We start from the raw sequence: 22,333 nt of genomic DNA on the forward strand, positions 1-22,333 counted from the left end.
AATATGTCCTGGGGAATTGTGCCAGAAAGTTATGGTTTGAACGTGGGTAGTTTTCCCCTACTTTCAGCGATATCTACAAGCTCCAAATAAGGTTAGAAAAAGTTTCCTCATCAAAATCTGCTTCTATTATTTAAATTATTTTACTCTGAATTATTTTACTTTGGGAAGACAAAACTCTCAAGGGCCTCATTTGTTGCCAAAATTTTTTTTTCGATAATTTTTAGTCATACTGTAAGTATTTTTATTGTACAGATCACAAATATCATTCTAAATAACAAAGATATTTATATTAGGTGAATGGATACTGTGGTTTGGAATACGAATTTCAATGACATTAATGGAAATTTTATATCTCAAATAACTTAGAAGGGGAGATAATGTAAAAAAAAACAAACATCATCAACAGAGGACTGGGCCCTAGTGAGGGCAGAGCACCTGTGTCAAAGATGCAAGTGAAGCATTTGAAATACTTGACAGCTAACACCTGTGCATTCTTACACCTATGCAGAGCCAGGCACCTTTTAACTTAATTACTTTTCCTAGCAACCCAATAAGGTAGGTACTATATATTTGACATACAATGAAACTGAGAACAGAGTAGTTACATAACTTGTCAAACATTAGGCTAGGAAATAGTAGACTTGAGGTTTGAACCCAGACAGTCTGGCTCTCAAGTCCTTGTGGTAAACCACTAGATTGTATGATTTTTATTGTTATCCTATATAATAAAAGGCTACTATGCAAATAGACCGAATGGCCGAACAACCACCAAACAACGGGTCACTATGACGTGCGCTGACCACCAGGGGGCGTGGGCAGAACATGGCGAGCGTCGGTGGCAGAACGTAAAACATGGAAGTCATCGGCTGCAGCTGGACGGTGGAGCAGGTGAGCAAGGGTGCCAGACCAAGGTGGGGTACTTGTTGCTATCATTGGGGTGAGCCTCTGGTGGTTACTGAAAATTCTTTGCTCCTGCGCACCACAGTCCTGCCTGGTGCTTGCACTTGCTGTCTGTGCCGGCCCTACTCACATCTGCTGCCGGCACCAGAGCCACTGCTCGCATGCCCTGCCGGCACCCGGCGCCGGCCCCGATTTTTTGGCACCATCAGTGGGTGTGAGCAGCAGCTGCTGGGCCCAATCTCCCCTCAGGGCTTCTCCACCTCCCCCTGCTCCTGAGGGGTAATCAGGAGCAGCAGCCACCTCTTGCACCCACTGCTGGCGATGGCCCCGCTTGCACCCACTACCGGCACTGGCTCCACTCGCACCCGCAGCCGGCACCGGAGCCACAGCTCGCACCCATTGCCGGCTCCTGGCACTGGTCCCAATCACTCGGTGTCGTCTGAGGGAGTGAGTGGTGGCTGCTGGCCCCCATCGCCCCTGAGGGCTTCTCCACCTCCCCCTGCTCCTGAGGGGTGATTGGGGCAGCAGCTGCCACTCGCACCCACTGCTAGTGCTGGCCCCAATTGTACAGCATCATCAGCGGGTGTGACCAGGGCCGACACTGTCAGACGTGGGAGCGGCAGCGGCGGCAGGAGCGGGACCATGGTGGGAGGGATAGGGTGGGGCCACGGAGGATAGACTGAGACCCGCCCCTGTGCCCACCGCAGCCTCGCGGCCCACAGTTCCTTTCAAGGTGCACGAATTCGTGCACTGGGCCCCTAGTATATGTATATACACTAAAATTGCAGTTAGTTGTTAATTGTATCTATGTCCCAAAGTGTGAACATATTCAAGTTGATTAAAAATTTTTTTGTAATCTTCTCATTGGGCATAAGACAAATCACCTAATATTCAAGTTTACCTTATATTAGTCATGTAATCCTATATAATAAAAGGCTAATACGAAAATTATCCCCTCTGGAGTTCCACCAACCAGGTGTTCAACTGCTCGCTATGACATGCACTGACCACCAGGGGGCGGCGCGGAATGAAAGAAGGCCCCAATTGGCCGTGATCACTGGCCAGGCCTAGGGACCCTACCCATGAACTAATTTTGTGCACCGGGCCTCTAGTTTAATTAATAATGTATAGTGGTTGATAGTGCATGTTTTGGGGCCACTGCCTAGATTTACATCCTTCCACTTATAAGCCTTGGATTTTCAGTAAGTTACTTCAAGTCTTTGTGACTCACTTTTCTCATGTGTAAAAGCAAGTAGTAGTGTCTGAGATAATGCATGTAAGGCTCAAAGCCTACATATAAAGAGTTCAATGAGTTCAATGAATGTTTGCAGTTATTATCAGTGCTGAATTTATATGGGTACAGAAGCAGTAGGATTTTGTCAGCAACCAAATGGACTTTTAAAAAACTGTAATGATTAAACTTGAACAAACTATGCATTTCTGAGATCACTTGCACACATTCACTCTGATGCTTCCCTGATGATTCTGTATTATTCTATTATTTGCCCCTTGGTACTGTGGAGTGTATTAAAAGTATGTTTTCATCTCTGTGTCAGATTTTCCAAATTGGGTTTGTCTGCATCGTACATTTAAGTCTCACAAATACCTTTTGATAGCACACACTATTGGTTAAGAATCACTCTTATGTTACAGTAGCTGTAATTGAAAATTGTGGACAGTGCTAGCCATATTTGATTTTTCTTGGTGTTTTAATATGATTTCAAACAGTAAAGAAAATGTCTTCATCTTTTTGCTTTATCTTTCTTTCTCCCTTCTCTTTCCCCAACACATGGAACTTATCAGGAGACACTGCATAAGATGTATTGCATTGTAGAAAATATGTTTATTTGCAAAGAAAGAAAATGGCAGTGTCTAGTCATATAAAACTGTTGCCATAGACATTTTAATATATGATATTTCTGAAAATCATAGAGGAATCAGGTTTTATTAGACTCAGTGAGAGAGCAGACTAGAAATTACTATGAGTGTAATATACTTCCTTTAGGCAGTTCATCTTTTATATTTTTCAGTTAGAATTCTTCATGACCCTCTCAGTTATAGACACTTCAAGCTACCACTGCTTATCATTATAGTTTAACTCTTTTCTGTTATAAAGAATGTCATGTTAAACTCTATTTTATTATGAGATAGTATTTATCAGGCTAGCTATTACTGCTCTGGGAGCTTTAAGCCAGACAAATTTAAATATAAATTTTAAACATTCTTGGTTTAACTTTATATCTTGCCTTTTGTAGTACACATGCCTAAGGTACAGAATTCTAATTTTTCACTTTTATGTGATTTTCACATTGGTAGTTTTGATAATAACGGTGTCTCACCTGAGATAAGTCACTAGATGAGAGAGGTGGCCATGTGGGAGCCAGGCATCCTAGCCTTTAGCCCATGGGCAGCAGCAGCACACCCTTTTCTTAAATTGTTATTCTTACTTTCATTCTTTTCTGTGTCAGAGAATGCATGTTCCCTGAGCAGAGAATGCTTACTGGAGAGAGCAGGTTATTCTATCTTAACCATAATACTTTTCATGTACTTAGATATGACTTTTTGTTAAGATTACTAATTATAATACTAATCATACTCTTCCTTAAATGAGGATAATTTTATAAATATCAGAGGCATGTTTTGTCAAACTTATGATTTTCATTAAATTCTGCAAATTAGGGTCTGGAAGTCATAGACAAACATTTTTGCCTTTTAATTTTGCATTAAGCAGTCAAGATGTTTTTGACTCTCCTACAGTCCTAAATTTGCAGAATTTAATGAAAATTACAAATCCCCTACTGTCCAAGATAATAAATTTTCCCACTGGAAGTAAATATAAACATTCATTGACTCTTGCTAAGATTTTATTATAGAAAGATTGACATCATTTAAAAGAATGGTTGATTTTAGGTTTATAAATATTTCTTTCCTGGACTATCTCTAAAAGCTCTTCCTGTTAACTCCAAAATTGACTTCTGTACTAACTATTGTTAACATATACTCCTTCCCAATCCCTGGAAATTAAATGTGTCACCTTCACATTAAAATTGGGAAAGGGCCCTAGGAGATTAGCCTACATTCACTGAGATATATTTGAAGTGAACAAAAATAGACTGGTCTGCATGGACAAATCAGGACAGCAAGTGCCTCAGAAAATTACCAACACACCCCTTGTTTGACTGGATTCACATAATGAAAATTAAAGGGAATCAAAACGGACCCGAACCTGGAGATTATTCACTCCCCACCCTCTGATTTTACAAGTGAGGATCTGAGGCCAAGAAAAGTGAAGAAATCTGTTCTAAGACCTAACTTTCACATGCTGCCATTACATTTCTGACCCTCACTGGGTCCCAAAATCTAGCCATGAGCTCCTCTACTCTTGCCAGATGTGCCCCCTACCTCATTTGGAAAAGCTCCCTACCAGCCTGGTTCCCTGATGAGCCACACTAGCTACACCCTCACCTGGTCCTCAACTTAATTGATCTTACCTTCCTACAAGCTGGTGAAATCATTCAAACAAATCATATCCCCCCAGGGGAATCAGGGATGATCCCACCCAGCTGATGCTACAAAGTCTACCTCCCATAGTCCCTGCTTGGTCACTCTGTTCTTGAGTGTAATCTCCATGTGGCCCTGCAGGGTTTGTGCTGTCCTCTTCATAGGGGGTGTGAGTGTGACAGGTGTCATATGTTCAGCCAATCACTCCTTCAGCAACAGGGTAAACAGAAGGTGTTCAGAACAAGGGATTTGATCAATTTTACTATAAGGTAGATACTTTATTATCCTCAGTTTACACAGGATGACATGGAGGCACAAAGAGGTAAGTGGCTTGTCCAAAGTCGCATGGCTGCTGAGCAGTAGAGTTAGGATTTGTACCTGGGCAGTTAGCTTCAGAGATTGTGCACTTAACTACACATTGTTTTGTCTCTTTGACACCCACTCAATCTTTTTTTATATCACCTACATATTTTTTGTGATATCTTCCTGGGTACCTCTTCTAAGTTTGGATTTCAGGTAACAAAAAATTAAATGCAAATGATTGCATTGTAAGAAGTAATTCATTATCCCCAAGGACACAGCTAGCTTCAGATATGTTTGAATTTAGTAGCTCAAACAATTTTATATCTTCCAATGATCTCAGCAAGCATCCTCAGCTCTTTGGCTCTGATTGAGCCCTGTGCCCGTTGTTGAAGTAACCATGGTGGCAGGGAGCATGAATGCTCTGATTGATCTGCCCAAATGAGTCCTATGTCCACACTTGGAACAAGGGTGACATCAATACAACCTGAACCACAGAAACTCAGCCTCAGGGAGGGTTGGTCTCCATGCAGTATTACTAGACTCCCATTCACATTTTATTGGAGATTTTTTTGAAAGGGTTTTGTTTTTATCCCTTTTGGAACAAATATGCAAGCAAAATTACTGTTTCTTATAATGGTTTGTGTAATAATAAAAGCTAACTTTGAGTTAGTGTTTTCTATATACCAAACACTGTCCTAAGTATTTTACATATATTGCTCAATTATTCTTCACAAGAACTCTGTGGGGCAAATGCTCTCATGTACTGATGAGAAAACTGATGTGCAGAAGCACCTGGGTGTACCTGGAAGAGACTGTGATAACTCACCCTCATTGATCCAGTTTGGAAGTGGTATAGCCAAGACTCTAACTCAGGGAGATGGGTTCCAGAGCCTCTTCTCCAATTGCATGATAAGAAAGGTTGCTTGTCATGTATAGAAACTGAAGCGGACAAAGAAACAGAAGAATTTATCACTTATGTCAATGCCAGATGGTCACTGTCAGGAAAGACCTCAGGGACCCTCAGTTGACCCCTCTCCCCACCTTATACATAATAATTAGGACTTACAGTAGGACCTAAAGTTTATAGATAAGGAAAAATATAAAAATATGTAAATTAATTTTCCAAGGTTGTGCTAGACAGTTTTTATTCTTTTACTTTATTTTTAATTAATTAATTAATTAATTAATTTTTTCAATATACAAAATAAATATATTACCAGATTGTAGATACAAAATAATCAGCTATTTACATGCAATAAAAATTAATATTTCAAGAAAAAATGATTTTAAATATAATAATATTACATGCAATAAACAATATTTCAAGAAAAACATTTTAAATATAATATCAAAACTGTACTAACATAGTATAACATCACAAAAGTTGTAGGAAATATTAAAAATCTGCAAATAGGGTTACTTCTATTATATTCTAAAATAACTTTTTCTCTGGCTCTATTTTTGTTCATCAGTTTATGTTGTTCATTATATTCCACACAGGAGTGAGATCATGTGATATTTATCCTCCCCTGACTGGCACATTTCGTTCAGCATAATGCTCTCCAGGCCCATCCATGCTGCTGCAAGTGGTAAGAGTGCCTTCTGTTTTACAGTTACATAATATTCCATGGTTTAAATGTACCATAGCTTTTTTAATCCACTCATCTGCTGATGGGCGCTTAGGCTGTTTCCAAATCTTAGCTATGGTGAATTGTGCTGCTATGCACATAGGGGTGCATATATCCTTTCTGATTGGAGTTTCTGTTTTTTTGGGATATATTACTAGAAGTGGGATTACTGGGTGAAATGGGAGTTCTATTTTTAATTTTTTGAAGAAATTCCATACTGTTTTCCACAGTAGCTACACCAGTCTGCATTTCAACCAGCAGTGCATGAGGTTTCCTTTTTCTCCACATCCTTACCAGCACTGGTTGATTGTTGATTTGTTGAGTATAGCCATTCTGACAGGTGTGAGATGGTACCACATTGTCATTTTGATTTGCATCTCTTGGATGATTATTGACTTTGAGCATATTTTCATATGTCTCTTGGTCTTCTGTATGTCCTCTTTCAGATGGTGTCTATTTAGGTCCTTTGCCCTTTTTTTGGTTTGATTGTTTATCTTCCTTTTGTTAAGTTGTGAATGCCCTGTAACTTTTGGTGATTAAACCCTTATCAGAGGTAACATTGGCAAATATGTTCTCCCATGCAGTGGGCTTTCTTGTTGTTTTGTTGATGATTTCTTTTGTGGTGCAAAAGCTTTTTATTTTGATGTAGTCCCATTTGTTTATTTTCTCCTTAGTTTCCATTGTCCTAGGAGCTGTAATGGTAAAGACATTGTTGTGATATATGTCTGCTATTTTGCTGCTTATGGATTCTTCTAAGATTTTTATGGTTTCCCATCTTAAGTTTAAGTCCTGTATCCATTTTTAGTTTATTTTTGTGTATGGTGTAAGTTGGTGGTCTAGTTTGATTTTTTTTTTTTTTTTGCTCTTATCTGTCCAATTTTCCCAACATCATTTATTGAAGAGACTGCCTTGACTCCATTGTATGCTCTTGCCTCCTTTGTCAAATATTAATTGAGCATAATGGCTTGGGTCGATTTCTGGGTTCTCTGTTCTGTTCCATTTGTCTATATGTCTGTTGTTGTGCTAGTACCAGGCAGTTTTGAGAATAGTGGCTTTGTAATACAGCTTGATATCTGGTATTGTGATCCCTTCAACTTTGTTCTTCTTTCTCAGGATTGCTGCAGTTATTTGGGTTCTGTTTTTATTCCATATGAATTTTTGGAGAGTTTGTTCTAGGTCTGTGAAATATGTCATTGGTATCTTAATAGGGATTGCTTTAAACCTATAAATTGCTTTGGGTAGTATGGACATTTTAATGATGTTGATTCTACCAACCCATGAACATGGTATATTCTTCCATTTGTTTATGTCTTCCTCTACCTCTTTTTTCAGTGTCCTGTAGTTTTCTGAGTACAGGTCTTTTACCTCCTCAGTTAAGTTTACTCCTAGATATCTTAATAATTTTGTTGCACTGGTAAATGGAATTATTTTTTTTTAGTTTCTGTGAGTTCTTTATTGGTGTATAAAAAAGCCATAGATTTCTGGCTGTTAATTTTATATCCTGCTACATTGCCGATTTCATATAGTAGTTTTTTGATGGAGTTTTTAGGGTTTTCTATGTAAAATATCATGTCATCTGCGAATAATGACAGTTTTACTTCTTTTCCAATTTGGATGCCTTTTATTTCTTCTTGTCTGATTGCTATAGCTAGCACTTCCAGTACTATGTCAAACAGGAGTCGTGAAAGTGGGCATCCCTGTCTTGTTCCTGTTCTTAGGAGAAATGATTTCAGTTTTTGCCCATTGAGTATGATGTTGGCTGTAGGCTTGTCATATATGGCCTTTATCATGTTGAGATATGCTCCCTCTATTTCCACTTCATTTAGAGTTTTTATTAAACATGTGTGTTGGATTTTGTCAAATGCATTCTCTGCATCTATTGATATGATCATGTGATTTTTATCTTTCAATTTGTTATGTGATGTATAACATTTATTGATTTGCGAATATTGTACCAGCCTTGAATCCCTGGAATAAATCCCACTTGATCATGGTATATGATCTTTTTAATATATTGCTGGATGCGATTTGCTAACATTTTGTTGAGGATTTTAGCATCTATGTTCATCAGGGATATTGGCGTGTAATTCTCTTTGTAGTGTCTTTATCTGGTTTTGGAATTAGGATAATGTTGGCCTCATAAAAAGAATTTGAAAGTGTTCCTTCCTCTTGAATTTTCTAAAATAGTTTGAGGAGGATAGGTGTTAATTCTTCTTTGAATGTTTGATAAAATTCCCTTGTGAAGCCATCCAGACCTGGGCTTTTATTTGGTAGGAGTTATTTTATTACTGCTTTGATTTTATCAGTTGTTCCTGGCCTATTCAGGTTTTCTGATTCTTGATTTCGTTTTGGGCGATTGTATTTTTCTAGGAATTTGTCTATTTCATTCACATTGTCCAGCTTGTTGGAATATAGTTGTTCATAGTATTTTCTTACAGTCCTTTGTATTTCTGTGGTGTCAGTGGTTACTTCACTTTTGTTTCTGATTTTGTTTATTTGTGTCCTCTCTCTTTGTTTCTTGATGAGTCTAGTGAACGGTTTATCAATTTTTTTTGTCCTTTCAAAGAACCAGCTCTTGGTTTCATTGTTTTTTTGTATTTTTTTTTAGTCTCTATGTTATTTATTTCTGCTCTAATCTTTATTTCCTTCCTCTTACTTACTCTTGGCGTTTCTTGTTGTTCTCTTTCTAGTTCTTTACGTTGTAGGGTTAAATAGTTTATTGCTGATTTTTCTTGTTTTTTGAGGTATGCCTATAGCCATGAATTTCCCTTTTAGGACTGCTTTTGCTGTGTCCCAGAGATTTTGGGTTGTTGTGTGTTCATTTTCCCTTATTTCCAGGAAGTTTTTGATTTATTTCTTGATTTTGTTGGTAACCCCGTCATCTATCTATCTATATATATATAAAAGGCTAATATGCAAATTTATCCCCACGGGAGTTCAACTGGGAGACCAGGAGTTTGATCACTCGCTATGATGTGCAGTGACCACCAGGGGTCGGCGTGGAACAAAGGAAGGCCCCGGCTGGCAGCTGGCAGTCAAAAGGAAGGCCCCAGTTGGCAGTTGGAAGGCCGTGATTGGCACTGATCACCAGCCAGGTCTAGGTACCCTACCCATGCACGAATTTCATGCACCAGGCCTGTAGTTGTTTAATAACATGCTATTTAGCCTCCATGTGTTTGAATGTTTTTGGGTGTTTTTACTGTAGTTGATTTCAAATTTCATTCCACTGTGATCTGAGATGATGCTTGATATGATTTCAATCTTCTTGAACTTGTAGAGACTTGTTTGGTGTCCTAACATGTGGTCTATCTTTGTGAATGATCCATGTGCATTTGAGAAGAATGTATATGCTGCTGTGTTAGGGTAATATTTTCTATAAATGTCAATTAAATCCATCTGATCCTGTGTGTTCTTTAGAGTCTCTGTTTCCTTGTTAAGTTTTTGTCTGGAAGATCTATCCAGTGTAGTCAGAGGGGTGTTAAAAAGTCCCCTATCATGACTGTATTGTTCTCACCATTAAAGTTCTCTAGAAGTTTTTTTAATATATTTAGGTGCTCCTATATTGGGTACATATATGTTTACCAGGATTATATCCTCTTGTTGGATCAATCCCTTTAGTAAGATGCAGTGACCTTTGTTGTCTCTTGTGATGGCCTTCATTTTAAAGTCTATTTTGTTGGATATGAGTATTGCTACTCCAGCTTTTTTTTTCTTTTCCATTTGCATGAAAAATATTTTTCCATCCCTTCACTTTCATCCTGTGTGTGTCTTTTGTTTTGAGGTGGGTCTCTTGTAGACAGCATATAGTTGGGTCATGGTTTTGTATCCATTCAGCTACCCTACACCTTTTGATTGGAGCATTTAATCCATTTACATTTAGAGTTATTATTGAGAGGTACTTATTTAATAGCCTTTTTAATTATGTATGGCTAGGTTTCTCTCTCTGTTCCTTCTTCTCAACAATCCCTTACAACAATCCCTTTAGCATTTCTTGTAATGCTGGATTGATGGTGATGAACTCTTTAGCCTTTTTTTTTTTTGGTCTGGGAAGCTCTTTATTTGACCATCTATTTTGAATGATAGCCTTGTTGGATACAGTAATCTTGGTCTCAGATCCTTGCTTTCCATTACCTTGAGTACTTCATGCCATTCCCTTCTGGCCGGTAGAATTTCTGATGAGAAATCAGATGTCAGCTTTATGGGAACTCTTTTGTAGGTAACAGGTTTTGTGTGTTTTTTTCTCTTGCTGCCTTTAAGATTCTTTTTTTGTCTTTAACTTTTGGCCTTTTAATTATGATGTGTCTGGGCATGGATCTGTTTGGGTTCTTCTTATTTGGGGTCCTCTGTGCCTCCTGAACTTGTGTGACTTTTTCTTTTACCAGGTTAGGGAAGTTTTCTACCATTATTTCTTCAAACACCTTCTCTATGCATTTCTCCCTTTCTGCCTCTTCTGGCACACCCACTATTCTAATATTGTTATATTTCACATTGTCCCACGGCTCCCTTAAGCTGTCCTCCTGTTTTTTAATTGTTTTTTCTTTTTGTTTCTCTGATTGAGTGATATTTTCAACCCTGTCTTCTAATTCACTGATTTGATCCTCAGTTTCCCCTAATCTGCTGTGTATTCCTTCCAATGTGTTCTTTATTTGTGTTATGTCCTTCTTTATCTCAGACCGTTCTTTTGTCGTAGTTACTATATCTTTTTTTCATGCTGTTGAGCATCTTTACCATCATTATTCTGAACTCTGTTTCAGATAAATTTCTTATCTCTGCTTCATTTATCTCTTCTTCTGGAGAATTCTCTAGTTCTTTCATTTGGGGTTGTTTCTTTGTCTCCTCCTTTTGGCTGTTTGTTTGCGTTTGTGACTATATATTAGGTAGATCCTCTACACCTCTCAATCTCTGGTGCAGGACAGTGTTAAAGGCTGTTTCTGACTATAGATCAGGCAAAGACTCAAAGCCTCCAGAGACAGCCTCTGCCTACAGACTGATAGGATTCTGATTTTAATTGCCCCCAGGCAATCATCCTTAGGTGTGCTGAGATTTTTTTTAACAGGGTGGGGCAGTTGCTTCTGCCTGGAGGCTAACTGTTACTTTTAATCTCTTAAGTGGCCTCAGGGCTAGGTGTTTACCAATAGGGTGTGTCAACTGTCTTCCCCAGGCAGGGAAGATGTCTATGTGGGAAAGACATCCTCCTCTTCCTGAGGGAATGTCTCAGCCCAGGAAGCTTGGGGTGTCTGCCTTCTGAGCTCTATCCCCCTGAGTCCCCAGTCCTGGCTTCTGTGCTCAAAGCTCCAGTCCACTTTGCCCTCCCTATGCCAGAACACAAGGTGGGTGGCTCTACAGGAAATTTTGTGCTTTGGCCTTTTAAGAGGATGCCTGAATTTTTAGCTGTCATTCCCTGGCAGACAGTACCCCACTGCTTTTCACAGCCAGATGTTGTGTGGTTACCCTTCTCAGTTTTGTTTCTCTCTGCTGGGGGGCCCAGCTTGCGGATTAGATCCCAGAGTTCTCAGGGGCAACCCCCCACAGCTGAGATATCTCTCTGGGACTTCAGTTGCTATCTGTGGGTGCCCAGCCAGCCCTTTCGTGCCTCCATTCCTCCTACCAATCTCTATGTGGTCTCCACTTTCAGTCCTCAAATATCAGGGTTCTTTCCTGCAAATTTTCAGTTGATTATTTCCGTGTATTTTAGTTGTAATTCCAGTTTGTTCCTGGGAGCATATCTATGCAGTATCCACTTACTCTGCCATTACTTTTAATCCTCTAGACCAGTGGTTCTCAACCTTTCTAATGCCGCGACCCTTTAATACAGTTCCTCATGTTGTGGTGACCCCCAACCATAAAATTATTTTTGTTGCTATTTCAAAAGTGTAATTTTGCTACCGTTATGAATCGTAATGTAAATATCTGTGTTTTCCGATGGTCTTAGGCGACCCTGCTAGCGGTTCTCAACCTGTGGGTCGCGACCCCTTTCATAGGGGTCGCCTAAGACCATTGGAAAACACAGATATTTACATTACGATTCATAACAGTAGCAAAATTACAGTTATGAAGTAGCAACAAAAATAAATTTATGGTTGGGGGTCACCACAACATGAGGAACTGTATTAAAGGGTCACGGCATTAGAAAAGTTGAGAACCACTGCTCTAGACACTAATAGTTTTTTTTTTTTTTTTTAAAGAATGGGTCCAGCTGATGCAGTTCAGTGGTTGAGTGATGACCCATGAACCAGGAGTTATGGTTTGATTCCAGTTCAGGGCACATGCTCTGGTTGTGGGTTCAATCTCCAATAGGGGGTGTGCAGGAGGCAGCCAATCCATGATTTTCTCTCATCATTGAGGTTTCTCTCTCTCTGAAACCAATAAAAACATCAAAAACTTTTTAAAAAAAGTATAAATTAAAAAAAAAAGAATGGCTGACAGTCCCAGTTAGAGTCTAAAGGAATGTGATTAAAGTTTTAAAAAATTATCCATGTTATAAGTAGAACTATTCATAATCAATCATAAGCATTGACTATTGTATTTAGAAGAACTTTGTAGCATTCTAGTTTTTCAGTTAAAAATATCATAGTTGTAAAGTGTATCTCAAAACTTTTTCACCTGCTAAAAGGAAGTAAAAGCAGTTTTTAACTAATTTGCTAAAGCAAGCACCACACTCTCTTCAGTGTCCACCTTTTCTCTTGAAGGCACTCTGAATAAACAAAGCATCAAAGGCAATATACTAAAGGTATGTTAATGTCTTAATATCTTGAAAAAATGATTAAGGTAAGATCTAAAAAATTTCCTTCTAGAATCATCATACTTTAATTAGTGATAAAAATTGCAGAAAATGGCAGTTCTTGTTAATGAATTGGAAGGAGGCAGAGATAAAAAGGGATGTTTTTTTTATCCTTATGTTTAATACAATAGCCCTTATGTTTCTCCTTCCCTTCAGATATAAATTTGGTTGATAGAACATAGATAAAGATGTGAAAAGAAATGTCTTTACTGAGTCATTGATAACCCGAGGGTAGCAAGAGTTAGACTTTTTAATTGCTTATTTGTTTATTGAATTTCATCTTTGGCAGTTGATCTGTGAATTGCTTTATGTAGCCCAAGTCTGGTTATTAATTAAATCCTCTGTAAAAGTTCTTGTGTAATATATAAAAACTCTTACAGTTTCCACATGTCTCTAAGTTGGGCTGAATGTGTGAGGGAGGAGGCTATTTATTGAGAACTGGTCACCCTGTTTATTATATTTTTGCCAGCAGCTATTTGACCTCAGGCTGTGATTCCATAAAAAGATATTGTACAAGCCTGCTTCAGTCAACACCCTTCCATCCCCACCCACAGTGGCTGTGGTTGGTGTAGTAGATAGGAGTCTTCCCTCTGAGTCTAGCTTATGCATTCTACTGAACTGAGAAATTATGTATCTGGAGCCATTTTTCACTAGGGTAGGCGAACCTCTGATCATCTGCAGCTGTTGTAGCTTTCTTGCTCCTTGTCACAACAGCAAGGCTGCATTGACATGAAGACATTAGCCAAATGTTTTGGTTGATAATGAACTTGTCCAAACTTTAAGATTTCATCTGGGTTTTCCTATTGATGTGATCCTTCCCTGTAAATTTCCCTTTGGTGCTTCTGAAAACTAATGATATTTGCCTTGGATTACTCCCAGACTTACTGTTATCTAGCAATCGAGAATAATCAAGACCAAATTCTCATCTTAGATTTACTTTTTTCTTACTCCTTTCAATAGAAGGTCCATGAGAATATAGTCAGTTCTAAGAGTTCAGTTTTTGGTGGACTTTAGAGTTATACATTGGGAGGTGAGCTTTCTGGTCCTAAACTCTTTCTTAATCTCTAAAGGATACTTAACCCAAAGTGGCCAGGTCAATGGTTATTAGGTAAGACATTTTAACCTCTGGCTAATATGTCATCAGGCAACATCACAAAGGATTGCAATAGGGGTGGGGTGGAGAAGGGATGGGTGGGAGAATGTATGCAGCTTGATGATGTGATACTGTCCTTTCCAATCAAATATTCATCCCCCATCCCTCACATATACACACACACATACACAGTATTGAGAACCAATACTGAACTATAGCCTTGAAGAGCTAATCCTTCTATGCAGAAGTGCCAATCCTATCTAATAAAAGGCTAATATGCAAATAGACCAGTCGCTATGATGTGCACTGACCAGCAGGGGGCAGATGCTCAACACAGGAGCTGCCCCCTGGTGGTCAGTGCGCTCCCACAGGGGAAGTGCCACTCAGCCAGAAGCTGGGCTCACGGCTGGCGAGTGCAGCTACAGTGGCGGGAGCCTTTCCTGCCTCTGCAGCAGCGCTAAGGATGTCTGACTGCCTGTTTAGGCCCACTCCCTGTGGGCCTAAGCCATCAGTCGGACATCCCCAGAGGGCTCCCAGACTGCGAGAGGGTGCAGGCCGGGCTGAGGGTCCCCTTCCCTCCCCAGTGCAGAATTTTGTGCACCGGGCCTCTAGTAGGAAAATAAGAGGTCAGCTATACACAACATAATCAAAGACAAGCCCCGAAGTCCTGTCAAGGCTTTATGCTCAGATGTTCTTTATACCTGGTGGTACTGCTTATTTTCAGGCATTTGGAGAAATAACAATGGTATTAAAGCATTCACTTAGACTTTTTGGACCTTCTAAATTGTTCCAGACTATATTGTACTAAAATCTATTGGAATAACAGCTCTCATAGTATTTTCTACATAGTTCTTATCCTACTTGGGAACACATATTATTTATTTTAAATTTTGCATTAATTGTGGAATCTCTAGAAAATGCACAACAGATACGTAGAGTTTCACACACAATTTCAGGGGATTCAGAAATTTGGTGAAGTCCATGCATGATCTAGGTTAAGTACTGGACATTTGAAGCAAATTATGCTAGGTAATTAACTTCATGGAATACAGTTTTCCTGACTGAGTGACTGTGTTGTCAGCCACCTGCACAAGTCAGGATGGCCTTGGTTTCTTTCAGGTGGGCTGCCAGAATCTTCTCCCCTTTCTCATTCAATTTAATATGGTACAGTTGCCTGCTTAGTTTAGCTCAGTAGTTGAGTGTTGACCCATGAACCAGGAGGTTCATGGTTTGATTCCTGGTCAGGGCACATGCCCAGGTTGCAGATTCGGTCCCCAGTTGGAAGCATGCAGGAGGCAGCCAATCAATGATTCTCATCATTGATGTTTCTTTCTCTCTCTCCCTCTCCCTCTCCCTTCCACTCTCTGAAATCAATAAAAACATATTTGAAAATAATATGGTACAGTCACTTCATTTTAATTCACCTGGTTGTCACATTCCTCACCCTTTTCTGAGGGTAGTTAAGGTAGATTGCTATCTGCTATTTTTCTTCCTTCTCTGGAATAACTCTAAATACTTGATGAGGCCCTTGTATCAGAGCTACTTATTGCATGCAGGATGAGGCTCACTAACCACAACCTGTTAGAGAGACTGGGGAAATCCACCGGAAAGAAGCTTTGGAAGGTATTGCAGATTGTTGTGGGTAAACAGGCCCAGAGAGAATAATGAATTACATAAACACAAAGGAAGATGTCTGTCAGGCACTTAGTCACTCTTTCCTCTGTGTCTTCTTAACTCTATTATACCTCAATTATAGCTCCTATCACTGTACTGGAATTGTTTGTTTATAAGTCTGTTTCTCTTACTAGACTGTGAGTAATTCCAAGACAGAGTACATGACTTATTTATCTCTGTACCCCAATCCAGGGTCTGGTTAAGAGTGCAGGCTTTGGAGTCAGACTGTCTGCATTCAAATCCATGCTACTTACCTAAGCCTTTGTTTCCTGCTCTTTCTTTTTTCTCTTCTTTATTTTCCCCTCTTCCCTCTCTTCCTCCCTCCCTCCCTCCCTTCCTTCCTTCCTTCCTTCCTTCCTTCCTTCCTTCCTTCCTTCCTTCCTTCCTTCCTTCCTTCCTTCCTCTTTTTCTCTCCCTTCCGCCCTCCCTTCCTTATCTTCAATTTCATTTGCACTACTAACATTTTTGGTTTATTGTTACGAATAAATATATAATGCTTAGCACAGCAGTCACTATAGATAATAGACAGTACCTATTATTGTATGTATTATCATTACTATTGACTGTTGAATGTCTTTCCTTATTGTAGTTCACCTGCCGAAGTTTAAAGTCTTTTAAACTTAAACTACTAAAGAACACACATTTCACCCACCTCTTCCTTGTTCCCTTTGCCCTCCCCTGCAACATAGTAATTGATATCCATCTCATCCTGCTTTATTTTTCACACTTGTACTTATCATCATCTAACATCTGATATGCTTATTTGTCTAGAACATGAACTCCATGAAGATAGGGGCTTTGGCTATTTTTGGGTTCACTATGTATCCCTAATACCTAGAATGGTTCTTGGAAAATAGAATGTGCTCAACAAATATTTGTTGAATAAATGAATGAATGGACACACACACCGCAATACTCATAAAGCATCCCCACTCTCCATTGTAGGGGAGCCTCAGTGATTGCCACTCAAGGTTTGCATTAAATGTATGCATTCCTTTATTTTGCCAAATGGTCATAAAGCAGATTTCCCCTTTATTTCTCTTTCTTCCATGATTAGGGCAGGGGAAAAAAAATATTTTCCAAAAGTGCTCTAAATACTGAAATGATTAGAACTTCAATGTCAAAGCCATACCCTTCAGTAGGGCTATTGATGGAAATCATTGAGTGGTAGGTCCCTTCTCTGAGAAGTGAGAAAGGTGAGAGCTGGGGGAAGGGTGGATGAGCTTTCTATTATCTTGTAGAAATGGCTGCTCAAAAGCTTTCAATAACTACTCATTGTTTACAATTTAAGTTTTAACTCCTCAGCAACTCCCCCATTCTTCCTTCACAGTGCATTTGGCTCCAGCCAAATTGTCAACTGAATTTTTTCCATCTCCACAAAAGCTTAGCTTCCATTTTTCAAGATTCTACTGTTCGTCAAGGTATAGTTACAACATTGTCTAGTCGGGATATTTTCCCTAACTTCTCTCCTATTCCTCTACCGTAAACTCTGAAGACAGCCAGCTGAGGTCTTAATCAGGTTCCTTTAAATATATTTACCTCTCTTTTAGGGATGTTTACCAGCCTTTCTCTGCATAGAGCTCTCTCTAGAGTTGTCTATTAAATTGTCTTGAGGGCTAGGACTGTTTCCTTCTGTTCTTCTATATATACCAAGCATTCAGCAAATGTTTTTGAGTAAGTCTCTGGGTATATAGCTGTATATTTACTTTTCTAATGGTACAAAATACCATTAGGGCCCGTCTGATGAAAATATGTTAAATGTAGAGCATTTTGCTCATATGGTCAGTACAGGTGAATTTCTTTCACCATCCATTCTGCAGAAGAGAAAAACAATAGCTAATGTAAACATAGAGCTGGGCTTGTATTTCTTGAGACCACAGTGAGAATGGGTCTTTTTCTCACAAGGGTTGGCAGGACAGATTGATACAGAATTTTTGGATTGGAACCCGGATTCTTTGTCCACCAGAATCGAAGAATGAATCCACGGACAGAAAGTGGTATAGCATAGGTGGAGCTTTATTGAAGAACAAGTACAGACTCCCACGTGGGGAGAGGGAAGAGTCCCAGAGAATTGACTCCCATGTAGGGAGGGGGAAGAGTCCCACTGAGTTTCCTTTCCCTATGGCTTATAAAGGCTGCAGATCCTGGTGCCTTGATATCCCCTGATTGGTCACTATTCCCTTAGACTGGTTACTATAGTAACTCACATGGGACCTGTGAGTTCCCCTATCCCCTCTGGGCTTTCTTCTCTTCTATCTGAATGAAGGGCTTCCTTCTCTTTATTTTGCAAATATAGACCTTTCTTGGCTACTTCCAGTTCCCTTGTCTTATGGAAATATACCTGTTGTTGCTTCCTTGTCTTACGGAGATGTAACTGCACCTGGCTTCCTTGTGTTATTAAAATGTACCCTCTCCCAGTCATGGCCCTGTTTTTTTCCCATGGACCCCAATTCTAAAAAATCCCTAAGCCTGCCTATATTTCCCTAAAATTCCTGCTTCAATATCTGGGTGGTAGATCAAAGGGAACTTATTACTAACTTTGTTTGGGGAGTTGAGACTTGACAAGTGAAAAGAAAAAAGCAATGAAACTAAATTCACTTCCTGCTCCTGCATAAATGAACAGGGTTACTCTGCATAAAGTTCTGTTTTTCTCTTTCAGGGCATCAAGTCTATGTACTAGTAAGAGACTGTGATAACACTGCCCCCTTCTGTTACTCTTGATTATTAATACTGGTGCTTCTCAAGTCTAGTTTGATGATCCTGAGATGAATTTTCTATTTCCAAGAAATGCTTGCTTAAGGCAGAAAGACAAGCAATTATATAATTATTATATACTTATTCAATGTGATTTTATTTTATCAAGTTCTCCATTTTTATAGTTAACTTGACCAGTAAATTTTGTTGTGAGGTATTAGTTCAATTGCATTATAATTGTATATTATATTTCAGAAAATGGATAAAGTCAAGGATCATAAAAAATTAACCAATTTTTTATTTTATATATGTCTAAGTAGTTACTTAATTTCTTCTAGTTACTAGAACTTCCCTTGGATGTTAAAGCATCAACAGTGGGTTGATGCATTGTGGCTTTTTCATTTAGGACAGAACCTCTCAGATTGGGAGCAGTTAAAGAGCCGTGAATGGTGTTTCTTCACGTATCAAAAGCCAGTGCCACTTTCTGTGAATAGCACTGTCTGTGAAATGACTTATCTCAGAACTTTTGAACAGCTTTGTTATTCTTTTCTCCTTTTCTGTATGTATCTTTAAATAAGTTATGGCCACATAGCATAGGGCTTCGAATCTATACATAACAGGGGAGCCAAATAACATATCTGGGCAAAGGATGGCATCCTTAGAAGGGTGACATCAGTTTTGTGTTGAATTGAGATGGGTGACATCAGTTTTGTGTTGAACTGAGATGAAAAAGCAGGAGGGAGAACATTAGAAGATTCATATAGTAATACTGTCACTAGTACCTCCACAATGCATCCAAATTCTTACCAGTTTTTTTCTCATTGATCCTCCCTTAACCCTAGTCTGAGCCCCTAAGCATCTTAATCTTGGATCACTATAATGTTATGCTCCCTGGTTGCCCTACAACTAGTCTTGCTCTCCTTCAATTCATTCTCTCCCCAGCAGACAAAGTCAACTTTAAAAAACAAGTAAACTAGAGCATATCACATAACTTTAAGTGTATTAATAACTTACCTTTACACTTTAGAATGAAATTTACACTCCTACTCGGTGCATGAGGCCCCACGCAGTTTGGACTCTATCTGCTTCTCAGACCTACACTCTCATGTCTGCTCATTAGGCTCCAACTCCCTGGCTTTTTTGGTTCATTGAATAAGCCAAGTTTAGTCTGACCTCAGACATCTGAGCCTTTGTTCTTGCTATTCCATCTGCCTAGAACATTCTGCTCCCAGAATTTCACATGGCTGGCTTCTTGCCTCAGCTTACATATCCCTTCCTCAAAGAGTCCCAACCTGTCTGTCATACCTCATCTTCTTCTCTTTGTCTTCCCAATCCCACCTAGTTCTATTTTTATTCATAGCCCATGTCACTATTTAAAATTATTTAAAATCTGTGTTCCTTGCATAGAATGAAAGTTGCAAGAGGGCAAGATTTTTGTATACCTTGTTCATCTCTGGGTCCCCAACATGTAGAGCTTACATCTGGCTAATGGTAAATGCTCGGTAATTACTTGTTACATACACGAATATGGGTAAAAGATATAAAGAATAAGAGTGGGACAAATATAAATGGAAGAGAAGAGATACCTGAATGAATTCTGGTAGATATGAAGTGGATTGATTTAATTATTAGATATCAGGAGCTAATGGAAAGGGAGAAGTCAAATGATGGGTTCTTACCTAGACAGTAGAAAAATGTCAGTGATGCCATTAACTCAGAGAAAAGTAAATGGGATATAATGGATGGGAATGGCCAATGTATATTTGGCTTTGGACTTGAATGACTTGAGTGTGAGATGTTGGTAAGTCCATGTGAAGATGCCTAACAGGTATATAGAAATCAGAAAGAGGCCAAGGCCAAACATTTAGATTTTGGAGTCATTTTCATAATTGTTACATTGAGACTGAATCAAGTCAACAAGGGACAGCATGTAAAGAGTGAAAAAGAGGACTTTTAAAATGTGCAGATTTTTGCCCAAACATTCTTGTGTACTAAAAACCATGCTGGAATAAGTGATAGCTAACAAATGAGGAGCAAGGGCTAAAGCTTCATAGGGCCAGAGATGATAACATGACAATTTGCCAAGTAGAGAATATGTTATACAGACCAGACATATGGTAACACTGCCATATGGTACCCTTTGACCTGCCCAGAACATCTCTCATTGGGAAGCTCTGCATCTCAAAGGGAATCTGTATAACTTCTCTGCTTCCTTCCCATAATCTGTAAGGGGTCCAGAGTGAGGATTGGCTAAGGTTAATGATGAAGCTTTACCTTTGATTTAGGGAACAAATAATCTAAAGTGGTTTTGGAAAAAATGCATTACAAAAACGACATTTTGCCCTGCCAGCATGGCTCAGTGGTTGAGCATTGACCTATGAACTGGAAGGTCACAGTTTGATTCCTGGTCATGTCAGGGCACATGCCCAGGTTGTGGGCTCGATCCCCAGTGGGGGACATGCAGGAGGCTGCCAATCAATGATTCTCTCTCATTATTGATGTTTCTATCTATCTCTCCCTCTCCCTTCCTTTCTAAAATCAATATATGTATATATATATATATAACTACAGCCCTAGCCATTTTGGCTCATTAGATAGAGCGTCGGGCTGTGGACCAGAGTGTCCCAGGTTCGATTCTGGTTAAGGGCATGTACCTTGATTGCAGACTCCTCCCCAGTCCAGATCCTGGTCGAGGCACATGTAGGAGGCAACTAATCAATGTGTTTCTCTCACATTGATGTTTCTCTGTTTTTCCCTCTCTCTCCCACTCTTTCTAAAAAAGATCAATGGAAAAATATGCTCAGGTGAGTATTAATAAAAAACAAACAAACAAACAAACAAAAACAACAACCCAAAAACAAAAAGCTACATTTGTTGAACACTCACTGTGGACTTAGTAATGAACTAAGCATTCAATATGTATTTTATTATTTAGTTCTCACCAAATTTCTGTAAAGAACTACAATTATTACCTGTTTTGTGGATGAGAAACTGTGTCTGGAAAGTAATGTAATGTAATGTAATGTAATGTAATGTAATGTAATGTAATGTAATGTAACGTAATGTAACTTTCCCAGGTGGTAAATGATGGAGTTGGGATTCAGCCCCGAACTGCCCATCCCAAAGTGCACACTTTTCACCATGATGCCCTAATGCTTCCCTACACAGGTAATAATAATTTCTAGTACTTGAATTTTGTTTCAGTATTTCAGTGTATGTTTCTTTCCATTTCCATTTCAATGTTGTGGATATGATGTTAATAAATCAGTCAAACTTTATTAGTAATAATGAAGAGTGACTACAATTACTCATAAGGTTGTCCTTTCGTGCTGAATAAAAGTAACTGGTTCTTTTATTAGTGCTCCTCTGTGTTACACAATTGCCTTAAAGAGCTGCTATTACTTTAAGAAAGTCAACTTTCCTAAATCCTCAGGATAGCCTTAATTTCAGGGCTCTTAGGGCATCTGAAATAGAAAAGTTTCGGATCCTCTTCCACATCCACCCCCAGCCTTAAATTATAGGCATTCCCCTTTTATTGTGGGAACTTGTTCCTGGAAATGATCATATTAGCTAAATTGGTGCTATAAGGATTAGTACACCATAATGCCTGGCGGATATGCTACTGATGTCATATTTTGGCAATTATCTTTCTTTCTCTTCCAGTCTTCTGAAGTTGTGATATGCTTCTGGCCATAGATTTCTTCTATTTATTCTTCATATTGTTGTTGGTCCATCTTTCTGGGCTGCAGCAAGTCTTAT

General features: G+C 39.1%; 1 protein-coding gene across 5 annotated transcripts in view; it reads left to right on the top strand.

Moving 5' to 3' along the window:
• Positions 1 to 22,333, top strand: part of KCTD16 (potassium channel tetramerization domain containing 16) — a gene marked incomplete at its 3' end in the record, with an annotated part of 249,866 nt that overhangs the window by 2,950 nt on the left and 224,583 nt on the right. For 2 of the 5 annotated variants that reach the window (XM_079771286.1, XM_079771288.1), the window contains exons 3-5: positions 749 to 888; positions 6,205 to 6,293; positions 21,652 to 21,742. Of the gene's footprint in view, positions 1 to 732; positions 889 to 6,134; positions 6,294 to 21,651; positions 21,743 to 22,333 lie in introns of those variants that run through there. The other 3 variants (XM_079771289.1, XM_079771290.1, XM_079771292.1) reach the window with 3 other exon arrangements.

The sequence above is a fragment of the Cnephaeus nilssonii genome (assembly GCF_951640355.1).
Source record: "Cnephaeus nilssonii genome assembly, chromosome: 5".
Taxonomy (NCBI): Eukaryota; Metazoa; Chordata; class Mammalia; order Chiroptera; family Vespertilionidae; genus Cnephaeus; species Cnephaeus nilssonii.